The sequence below is a fragment of the Oncorhynchus tshawytscha genome, linkage group LG19 (assembly GCF_018296145.1).
Source record: "Oncorhynchus tshawytscha isolate Ot180627B linkage group LG19, Otsh_v2.0, whole genome shotgun sequence".
NCBI classification, from domain to species: domain Eukaryota; kingdom Metazoa; phylum Chordata; class Actinopteri; order Salmoniformes; family Salmonidae; genus Oncorhynchus; species Oncorhynchus tshawytscha.
This window is the reverse complement of record NC_056447.1, coordinates 53,175,564-53,186,534: the sequence shown is the minus strand read 5'-3', so window position 1 is coordinate 53,186,534 and position 10,971 is coordinate 53,175,564. Positions and strand designations below refer to the sequence as shown.

Sequence of the window (10,971 nt, the reverse complement as noted above, 5' to 3'; positions counted from 1 at the left end):
GAAGAGGGGCGGGGGCGTATGCCTTATGATTAACGAGACGTGGTCACAGCAACATACAGGAACTCAAGTCCTTCTGTTCACCTGACTTAGAATTCCTCACAATCAAATGTCGACCGCATTATCTATCAAGGGAATTCTCTTCGATTATAATCACAGCCGTATATATTCCCCCCCAAGCAGACACATCGATGGCCCTGAACGAACTTCATTTGACTCTATGCAAACTGGAAACCACATATCCTGAGGCTGCATTCATTGTAGCTGGGGATTTTAACAAGGCTAATCTGAAAACAAGACTCCCTAAATTGTATCAGCATATCGATTGTGCAACCAGGGCCGGTAAAACCTTGGATCATTGCTATTCTAACTTCCGCGACGCATATAAGGCCCTCCCCCGCCCTCCTTTCAGAAAAGCTGACCACGACTCCATTTTGTTGCTCCCTGCCTACAGACAGAAGCTAAAACAAGAAGGTCCCGTGCTCAGGTCTGTTCAACGCTGGTCCGACCAATCTGATTCCACGCTTCAAGACTGCTTCCATCACGTGGACTGGGATATGTTCCGCACTGCGTCCAACAACAACAGCATTTAACACCATAGTACCCTCCAAACTCGTCATCAAGCTCGAGACCCTGGGTCTCGACCCCGCCCTGTGCAACTGGGTACTGGACTTCCTGATGGGCTGCCCCCAGGTGGTGAGGGTAGGTAACATCTCCACCCCGCTGATCCTCAACACTGGTGCCCCACAAGGGTGCGTTCTGAGCCCTCTCCTGTACTCCCTGTTCACCCACGACTGCGTGGCCATGCACGCCTCCAACTCAATCATCAAGTTTGCGGACGACACAACAGTGGTAGGCTTGATTACCAACAACGACGAGGCGGCCTACAGGGAGGAGGTGAGGGCCCTCGGAGTGTGGTGTCAGGAAAACAACCTCACACTCAACGTCAACAAAACTAAGGAGATGATTGTGGACTTCAGGAAACAGCAGAGGGAACACCCACCCCATCCACATCGATGGAACAGTAGTGGAGAGGGTAGCAAGTTTTAAGTTCCTCGGCATACACATCACAGACAAACTGAATTGGTCCACCCACACAGACAGCGTGGTGAAGGCGCAGCAGTGCCTCTTCAACCTCAGGAGGCTGAAGAAATTCAGCTTGTCACCAAAAGCACTCACAAACTTCTACAGATGCACAATCGAGAGCATCCTGTCGTCCTGTATCACCGCCTGGTACGGCAACTGCTCCACCCACAACCGTAAGGCTCTCCAGAGGGTAGTGAGGTCTGCACAACGCATCACCGGGGGCAAACTACCTGCCCTCCAGGACACCTACACCACCCGATGTCACGGGAAGGCCATAAAGATCATCAAGGACAACAACCACCCGAGCCACTGCCTGTTCACCCCGCTATCATCCAGAAGGCGAGGTCAGTACAGGTGCATCAAAGCAGGGACTGAGAGACTGAAAAACAGCTTCTATTTCAAGGCCATCAGACTGTTAAACAGCCACCACTAACATTGAGTGGCTGCTGCCAACACACTGACTCAATTCCAGCCACTTTAATAATGGGAATTGATGTAAATTATATCACTAGCCACTTTAAACAATGCTACTTAATATAATGTTTACATACCCTACATTACTCATCTCATATGTATATACTGTACTCTATCATCTACTGCATATTTATGTAATACATGTATCACTAGCCACTTTAAACTATGCCACTTTGTTTAAATACCCTACATTACTCATCTCATATGTATATACTGTACTCTATACCATCTACTGCATCTTGCCTATGCCGTTCTGTACCATCACTCATTCATATATCTTTATGTACATATTCTTTATCCCTTTACACTTGTGTGTATAAGGTAGTAGTTTTGGAATTGTTAGTTAGATTACTCGTTGGTTATTACTGCATTGTCAGAACTGGAAGCACAAGCATTTCGCTACACTCGCATTAACATCTGCTAACCATGTGTATGTGACAAATTTGATTTGATTTGATTTGAAAGAGCATTGAAGATGGGTCGTGGCTGGGTCTTCCAGCATGACAACGACCCGAAACACACAGCCAGGGCAACTAAGGAGTGGCTCCGTAAGAAGCATCTCAAGGTCCTGGAGTGGCCCAGCCAGTCTCCAGACCTGAACCTAATAGAAAATCTTTGGAGGGAGCTGAAAGTTCGTATTGCCCAGCGACAGCCCCGAAACCTGAAGGATCTGGAGAAGGTCTGTACGGAGGAGTGGGCCAAAATCCCCGCTGCAGTGTGTGCAAACCTGGTCAAGAATTACAGGAAACGTATGATCTCTGTCATTTCAAACAAAGGTTTCTGTACCAAATATTAAGTTCTGCTTTTCTGATGTATCAAATACTTATGTCATGCAATAAAATGCTAATTAATTACTTAATCATACAATGTGATTTTCTGGATTTTTGTTTTAGATTCCGTCTCTCACAGTTGAAGTGTACCTATGATACTAATGACAGACCTCTACATGCTTTGTAAGTAGGAAACACTGCTGATTTTGCAGGTTATCAAATACTTGTTTTCCCCACTGTATAAGGACAGCAGCCTCAGTGAAGGCATGGACATGCAAGTGCACACTGTGTACAGCAACTTACCAGTTAGTGACACACAACTGAAGGAGATCCAAGCAGAAACAGGAAAGGACTCACAACTCACACAGCTGAGGAAAGTCATACAGGACGGATGGCCTGAGAGGAGAGGAGAAACAGAAAAGGACTCACAACTCACACAACTGAGGAAAGTCATACAGGACGGATGGCCTGAGAGGAGAAACAGAAAAGGACTCACAACTCACACAGCTGAGGAAAGTCATACAGGACGGATGGCCTGAGAGGAGAGGAGAAAATGCCCTCACAGCGTCTCAGAATCCTGGAACCATCGTGATGAACTATCACAGATCAACGGAATCATTTTCAAAGGAGAGAAAATCATTATTCCTACCAGTCTCAGAGAAGAGATTTTGACAAAGATCCATGCTGGACACATGGGCATTAAAGTGCAAACAGAGAGCACGGGACATTTTGTTTTGGCCCGGAATGTGCAAACAAATAGAGGACATTGTTGGTAAATGCGCCATATGTCTTGAACGATGCCCCTCAAACACCAAAGAGCCAATGTTACCTCACTGTATCCCAGACCGACCCTGGCAGGTCGTGGCAACCGATCTGTTCACCTGGAACAACGAGGACTACATCGTAACAGTGGACTACTACAGCAGATACATCGAACTCGACAAGCTTCACAGCACCACATCTGCAGCTGTGATACACAAGCTGAAAGCAGCCTTTGCCAGGCATGGCATTGTAGAGACTTTAATATCTGACAATGGGCCCTGTTACAAATCAAATGAGTTTTAATCCTTCACAAAAGCATGGGAGTTTACACATGTCACCACAAGCCCACATTACCCTCAAAGTAATGGCCTTGCAGAAAAATCTGTGCAGATTGTTAAAATCACTCATGGACAAAGCAAAAGCAGACAAGAGAGACCCCTACCTCAGTCTCCTTGAATACCGCAACACTCCAGTTGACAACTTCAAATCACCAGCCCAGCTGTTGATGAGCTGCAGGCTTAGCTCCATCCTTCCCAGCACCAAACAGCAGCTGCAACCTGAGGTCATCAGCTACAAGGAAATGCATGAAAAACATGCCCAGAGACGACAACAACAACAACAAAAGCGATACTACGACAGGTCAACTAGACCACTGATCGACATAGAGTCAGTCAGAATCCAGGAGCATGGTCTCTGGAAGCCAGCAGTCGTCATCCAGCCAGCTGACACTGAACGACAGAGAGTCAGTCAGAATCCAGGAGCATGGTCTCTGGAAGCCAGCAGTCGTCATCCAGCCAGCTGACACTGAACGACAGAGAGTCAGTCAGAATCCAGGAGCATGGCCTCTGGAAGCCAGCAGTCGTCATCCAGCCAGCTGACACTGAACGACAGAGAGTCAGTCAGAATCCAGCAGCATGGTCTCTGAAGCCAGCAGTCGTCATCCAGCCAGCTGACACTGAACGACAGAGAGTCAGTTAGAATCCAGGAGCATGGTCTCTGGAAGCCAGCAGTCGTCATCCAGCCAGCTGACACTGAACGACAGAGAGTCAGTCAGAATCCAGCAGCATGGTCTCTGGAAGCCAGCAGTCGTCATCCAGCCAGCTGACACTGAACGACAGAGAGTCAGTTAGAATCCAGCAGCATGGTCTCTGGAAGCCAGCAGTCGTCATCCAGCCAGCTGACACTGAACGACAGAGAGTCAGTTAGAATCCAGGAGCATGGCCTCTGGAAGCCAGCAGTCGTCATCCAGCCAGCTGACACTGAACGACAGAGAGTCAGTTAGAATCCAGGAGCATGGTCTCTGGAAGCCAGCAGTCGTCATCCAGCCAGCTGACACTGAACGACAGAGAGTCAGTTAGAATCCAGGAGCATGGTCTCTGGAAGCCAGCAGTCGTCATCCAGCCAGCTGACACTGAACGACAGAGAGTCAGTTAGAATCCAGCAGCATGGTCTCTGGAAGCCAGCAGTCGTCATCCAGCCAGCTGACACTGAACGACAGAGAGTCAGTTAGAATCCAGCAGCATGGTCTCTGGAAGCCAGCAGTCGTCATCCAGCCAGCTGACACTGAACGACAGAGAGTCAGTTAGAATCCAGGAGCATGGTCTCTGGAAGCCAGCAGTCGTCATCCAGCCAGCTGACACTGAACGTTCATATCACGTCTGCACCGCAGAAGGAGCAGTGTACCGCCGCCAATCACCGTCAACTACTGAACACAAAATAACAACACACTGATGAGATGAACTGTTCCCCTGGAAGAGAACGTGATGGACTACACACACACAGCACAACATACACCATACTCACCTGCAACACCACAAGAACTGTTGACTGACACAGAAGCATGCTCAGCATCATATCGCACAAGGTCAGGAAGAGAGGTCAAGCCCAGAGCTGTCCTAGACCTGTGAAATGTCAAAAGGGTGTAGGCGGATCGCTGCCCTAAAAGAGTTCCAGACTGTAAACTTGTTATTATTGAAAGTTCACTTGAAACTTTGGTATTGTATTTGTTTGAAATGTTAACATGTTATTTCTACAGTGAAAGCCGAGTTGCTGAGAATCCCTTGTCTGAAAAGTAACAGGATGTTGGATTATTGTCCAACATACTTGCTCCTCTGGATCGGTGAAAAAGAGAGAGATATTTACACCACATGGACACTTACCGAGGCCGAATCAAAAAGGTACTGAAAACATACTACGATCGTTTTGAAGCATAACGTTGCGCCGAAGACCAATACGATTTTCGCTAGGTACAAATTCCATGAGAAAGTACAGGGAGCTAGCGAGTCTTTTGAACAGTTTGTGACAGAGCTGCGTCTGCTTGTGAAAGACTGTGATTATGCAAACAAGAATGAGATGGTCAGGGACCGTATTGTATTTGGAATACACTCACCAAGAGTGAGAGAGAAACTTCTGAATGTTGGGTCTGAGGTAACGCTGGACAAAGCTGTCGACAAAGCCAGATCTCACGAGCGAGCACAGGCTCACCTGATTTGAGAAGGAAAAAAATGATTTGAGCACCAGTGATATGAAGCTTTCCACAGGCAACTGGTGTTGACAATGTCTAAAACTCTTGATGCTTAAACCAGACATTTTGCAATATAAATCGCAGATTCTCTAAAGCTTTCTATGAATCTGTAATATGTGTAGACTGTCAGCCTTAAATATTTATCATTCAACATACACTACATGATCAAAAGTATGTGGACACCTGCTTGTCGAACATCTCATTCTAAAATCATGGGCATTAATATGTAGTTGGTCCCCCCTTTGCTGCTATAACAGACTCCACTCTTCTGGGAAGGCTTTCCACTAGATGTTGGAACATTGCTGCTATAACAGCCTCCACTCTTCTGGGAAGGCTTTCCACTAGATGTTGGAACATTGCTGCTATAACAGCCTCCACTCTTCTGGGAAGGCTTAACAGCCTCCACTCTTCTGGGAAGGCTTTCCACTCTTCTGGGAAGGCTTTCCATAGATGTTGGAACATTGCTGCTATAACAGCCTCCACTCTTCTGGGAAGGCTTTCCACTAGATGTTGGAACATTGCTGCTATAACAGCCTCCACTCTGCTGGGAAGGCTTTCCACTAGATGTTGGAACATTGCTGCTAACAGCCTTCTGGGAAGGCTTTACACTGGGAAGGCTTTCCACTAGATGTTGGAACAGATGTTGGAACATTGCTGCTTATAACAGCCTCCACTCTTCTGGGAAGGCTTTCTAGATGTTGGAACATTGCTGCTATGGGAAGGCTTTACACTAGATGTTGGAACATTGCTGTTATAACAGCCTCCACTATTCTGGGAAGGCTTTCCACTAGATGTTGGAACATTGCTGCAGGGGGACTTGCTTCCATTCAGCCACAAGAGCATTAGTGAGGTCGGGCACTGACGTTGGGTAGTTAGTAGTGTGCCTAATGCATTGACCCTTGTCATGGACCCTCTTCTACGCTGCTGCTACTCTCTGTTATTATTTATGCATAGTCACTTTAACTCTACCTACATGTACATATTACCTCAATTACCTTGACTAACCGGTGCCCCTTGTATATAGCCTTGCTTTTGTTATTTTACTGCTGCTGTTTAACTAGGTTATAGCAACCTCGTGATGGGTATAGTGAAAATTTGAGTAACATGTAGTAGCCTAAACCTAACTTTCAGGATGAATCAAAACCAATGTAGTTTTTATTCATCAATATACAGTGTTTTCTGCGTAATGGCATTTTATGTGCATGATATGAAGTTTGCTGTAGTGACTGAGTAAGCTTAACTGTAAAAGTGTGCCTCAACAGAGCCATGATTGCAAAAGTGTATTATGCGAAGCACACATTTAGTTAGGCAGCCAGGACCGTAGGCCGGGACCACTCCGTAGGACGCATTGTCGGTCTAGCTCTCACTGCAGTCCAGTGTCATGGACATCTTTGAAGTTTGGCCTCTAGTAATTTAGGAGGGCAACTTTATAAAGGCCTCCTCACAATGACCTTATCATGCAAGGCTCTACAGACAGATTTAAAAATACATAGGCTATTTTTGCGTTGGTGTATGTATTGAAGTCAACTGGGGCGGCAAATAGCCTAGTAGTTAGAGCATTGGGCCATTAACTGAGAGGTTGCTGGATCAAATCACTGAGCTGACAAGGTACAAATCTATTGTTCTGCCCCCTGAACAAGGCAGTTAATCCACTGTTCCTAGGCCGTCATTGAAAATAAGAATTTGTTCTGAATTGACTTGCCTAGTTAAATATAGTTTTTAAAGTGGTTCAACATTCAAATGCGTTTTGATTGACCACATAGGAGAGGCGACGGTCGGTGGAAGTCTGGCGCCACCAAGTGGACAATTATTTTAGTTCCCTTGTGGCATCAACGCTTCCTGAGATATTATATAAAAGATAACATGTTATGTCAATATTAATTATTTCTCCAACCCCTATTTGATAGATTATTATTCCAATTTAGCTGTAAATCTGGTATTAACTCAATAAGGATTTGTCTCGTTTCCGATTGGAGGGCGGATGTCCACGTCATTTTGGAACCTACCAATGTGTTACATTGTAACAGTGAAAAGTGTCTTTTCCCGACGTTGATCAACTCCCAGTCTATGTCACCATTCATTTTAAATAGCATCATCTTTGATATTTGTTGTAAAGTGTACAGAGCTCATTTTGGTGTAACCTTTACCGGATTTGACGTGTCTGAGAACGGCACCTTCCTCCCGAAAGCATTGCGGTATCGCTTCTCGGCCTTTTGGCTAAGATCAAGTGTAGTATCTGTTCTTATCAGTTTAATATCTGATACGTCCCCTATCTGGGGACCATATATTAAATTGATTTTTGGAATAGGGAGATGGAATAGGGGCTTGCTCCGTCCACTCCACGCATCGACCTGGTATTGCAGTACCTCCAGGAACGGTGCACCCCTGCCATTGTAAATATAAATTAGACCGAGTTACCCGGATGTTACTTTTATTAGAATCATTACGTTTGAGCAAGTCTGTCAATGATGCCTAGAAAGGTGGTGAAGCCACTCGGCCTTGATGCTTTTATGCCGTTTGTATGTGTATAAAATGATGTACAAAAATACAGATGAGCTGTTTTCAAAGGAAATGCAACAAAACTTCCAGAAGAAAACACCTGTTCTCACTTGCACCACTTTCTAGGCATCATTGACAGACTTGCTCTAACGTAATGATTCTAATAAAACCAGATTTACAGCTAATCTGGAATAATAATCTATCAAATAGGGGTGTATGAAACAATTTGCAGATAACAATATTGACACACAACATTTGATCTTTTACAAAATATCTCAGGTAAAATAATTGTCCACTTGGTGGCGCCAGACTTCCACCGACCGTCGCCTTGTTCAAGCTGTGTGTTCAATCAAAATGCATTTTAATGTTGAACCACTCGACTTCATTACATAGTACATCATCAACACAAATAATGCATGAAATAAAAATAGCCTATATTTTTTAAATCTGTCTGTAGAGCCTTGCATGATAAGGTCATTGTGAAGAGGCCTTTATAAAGTTGCCCTCCTAAATTACTAGAGGCCAAACTTCAAAGATGTCCATGGCACTGGACTGCAGTGAGAGCTAGACCGACAATGCGTCCTACGGAGTGGTCCCGGCCTACGGTCCTGGCTGCCTAACTAAATGTGTGCTTCGCATAATACACTTTTGCAAACATGGCACTTTTGAGGCACACTTTTACAGTTAAGCTTAGTCAGTCACTACAGCAAACTTCATATCATGCACATAAAATACCAATAGGTCTATCGGGTTGGAGAGCATCTATCTACTCGTGAAATACTGTATATCGATAAATAAAACATGCACTGTTTTGATTCATACTGAAAGTTGTCATATTCAAGTTCCATCCATGAAATATTGGAATGTGGAGAAAAAGTGTCCAATAGTGGTTGAACTATAATCCTACAAATCTACTTTCATTCTCACTAATCGTGGAACTGTATGACAACAGTCCAGTCGTCGTGAACCGTGCGCCAGGTTCCAGGTTTACCCTGCTACATAGTTCCATAATGATTACAATAGGCTACATGTCCAAAATGATCGCTAAAATAAATGTATGTGGGTATTACTGACAGACGGCTCCAGATCGTTGCTGATACTAATTGTAAAATAAAAGCCCGGGCATATAATCAAACCCTTCTACATCGCATGTTTTCAGCTCAGCAGGTTTAGCCCTACAGAAGCCTGTAGCTTGGGGCTTCAAATTTCATACAAGCTAATTATGACGGCACACAATCAGAATTCTGCATAATGGCACAGTTATGTATAACCTACTTCACTGTGGAAAAATCCATTTAATATATTGTCCCCAGATAGAGGACATATCAGATATTAAAGTGATAAGAACAGATTTATCTTATTTTGGAAAAATGGTTATTGCAATAGCTCATGGTTTTACATAATCATTTGTACACTTTAAAATGACATAATATGCATTTAAAAAACCTGCATTGAAACATTATGTTAAAAGTACATGTTATTAAAACAATAAAACACCCTAAGAAAGAAGTACTTTTAAACATATCCAATCTGTAAAAGCCATTTCAAATGTGAACATATAATTCAAACGAGTATACCTTTTAAAGACATGTAAACGGTTTAAAAGTCCCTTTATTAAAAAAGAGGTCTTCTCTCCTTTGTGCAGGAACGAGGTGAGTCCTTATCAAATTTGCCTCCTCCTGCTCTTCCGAATCAACTCCGGCCCCATCCTTCAGGGCCCAGAAGAGATCCCTCCCCTCGGCGCTGCAGCACTGTCAGGCCGGGACCTTAGATGTTGTGGGTGATACTTTGTCTGGGGTCGAGGCTCTATTTTGTCCATACCACCTCAGGGCTTCCGTGGCTATCATGGCCACTGTCTGATGGGTGGTCTCCACGCGTTTCCCTACCAACAAGTTGTCAGAGGACCACAGTGCGTCCTTCAGACACGTGAGGGTGAGCCAGAGCTTGGTGGAATCGGCCTTCGGTCCACCCGTTACAGCAGGAGCTGAGGCGCTGTGTCCTGAGCTGAGGCGCTGTGTCCTGAGCTGAGGCGCTGTGTCCTGAGCTGAGGCGCTGTGTCCTGAGCTGAGGCGCTGTGTCCTGAGCTGAGGCGCTGTGTCCTGAGCTGAGGCGCTGTGTCCTCCCCTGCTGGCGGACACGAGGAGATCAGGGGGCTTCTTTCCACAGGTCCCTGGTTTATTTCATTGCAGTTACTCTTCTCTTCCTAATAGTTTCTTAATGTTTGGTATCTGTTTTGATATTTACATTTACATTAGTGGTACATATAGAGAGGAGACTGGGACAGGCCTTTCTCCAGTATTAACACTAAAGCTCACCACACCTCCTCCTCTTCCTCCTCCTAACTCACGATGGAGGTATAGGACTAGAATAACCTCATCAGGCCTTATCAATCAATCAACCAATCAATTCATCAATCAATAGATTATTATATATGACCCTCTACACACTTAGTACCCTGTATGTCCCCATAATATGAACGAGAAAAGGAGAGGAGATTGAGAGTCAGCACAAAAAACAGTCCAGCTCAACAACAACCCCTCAACCAGAGCTGAAGGTGGAGAGAAACATGTCTGCAACTGTAGACAAAATCAGAAGGAGAAAGAGCAGGAGAAGAACAGAGCAGTAGAGGAGAGGAACAGACTGCTGGAGGAGAGGAACAGACTGCTGGAGGAGAGGAACAGACTGCTGGAGGAGAGGAACAGACTGCTGGAGGAGAGGAACAGACTGCTGGAGGAGAGGAACAGACTGCTGGAGGAGAGGAACAGACTCTGTCTTGTGACAGAGAACAGCCCATTACAGAGGTGGCCACCCCTGCAGAGAAGCCAGCACAACAGCCCATTACAGAGGTGGCCACCCCCG

The 10,971-nt window shown here is 45.2% G+C and overlaps 1 non-coding gene across 1 annotated transcript; it reads left to right on the top strand.

Moving 5' to 3' along the window:
* The first annotated feature begins 7,810 nt into the window (after window positions 1–7,810).
* On the top strand, window positions 7,811–8,001 carry LOC112219247. Its single transcript, XR_002948708.2, has one exon. It is a non-coding gene; the product is annotated as a U2 spliceosomal RNA (small nuclear RNA).
* Window positions 8,002–10,971: the final 2,970 nt, after the last annotated feature.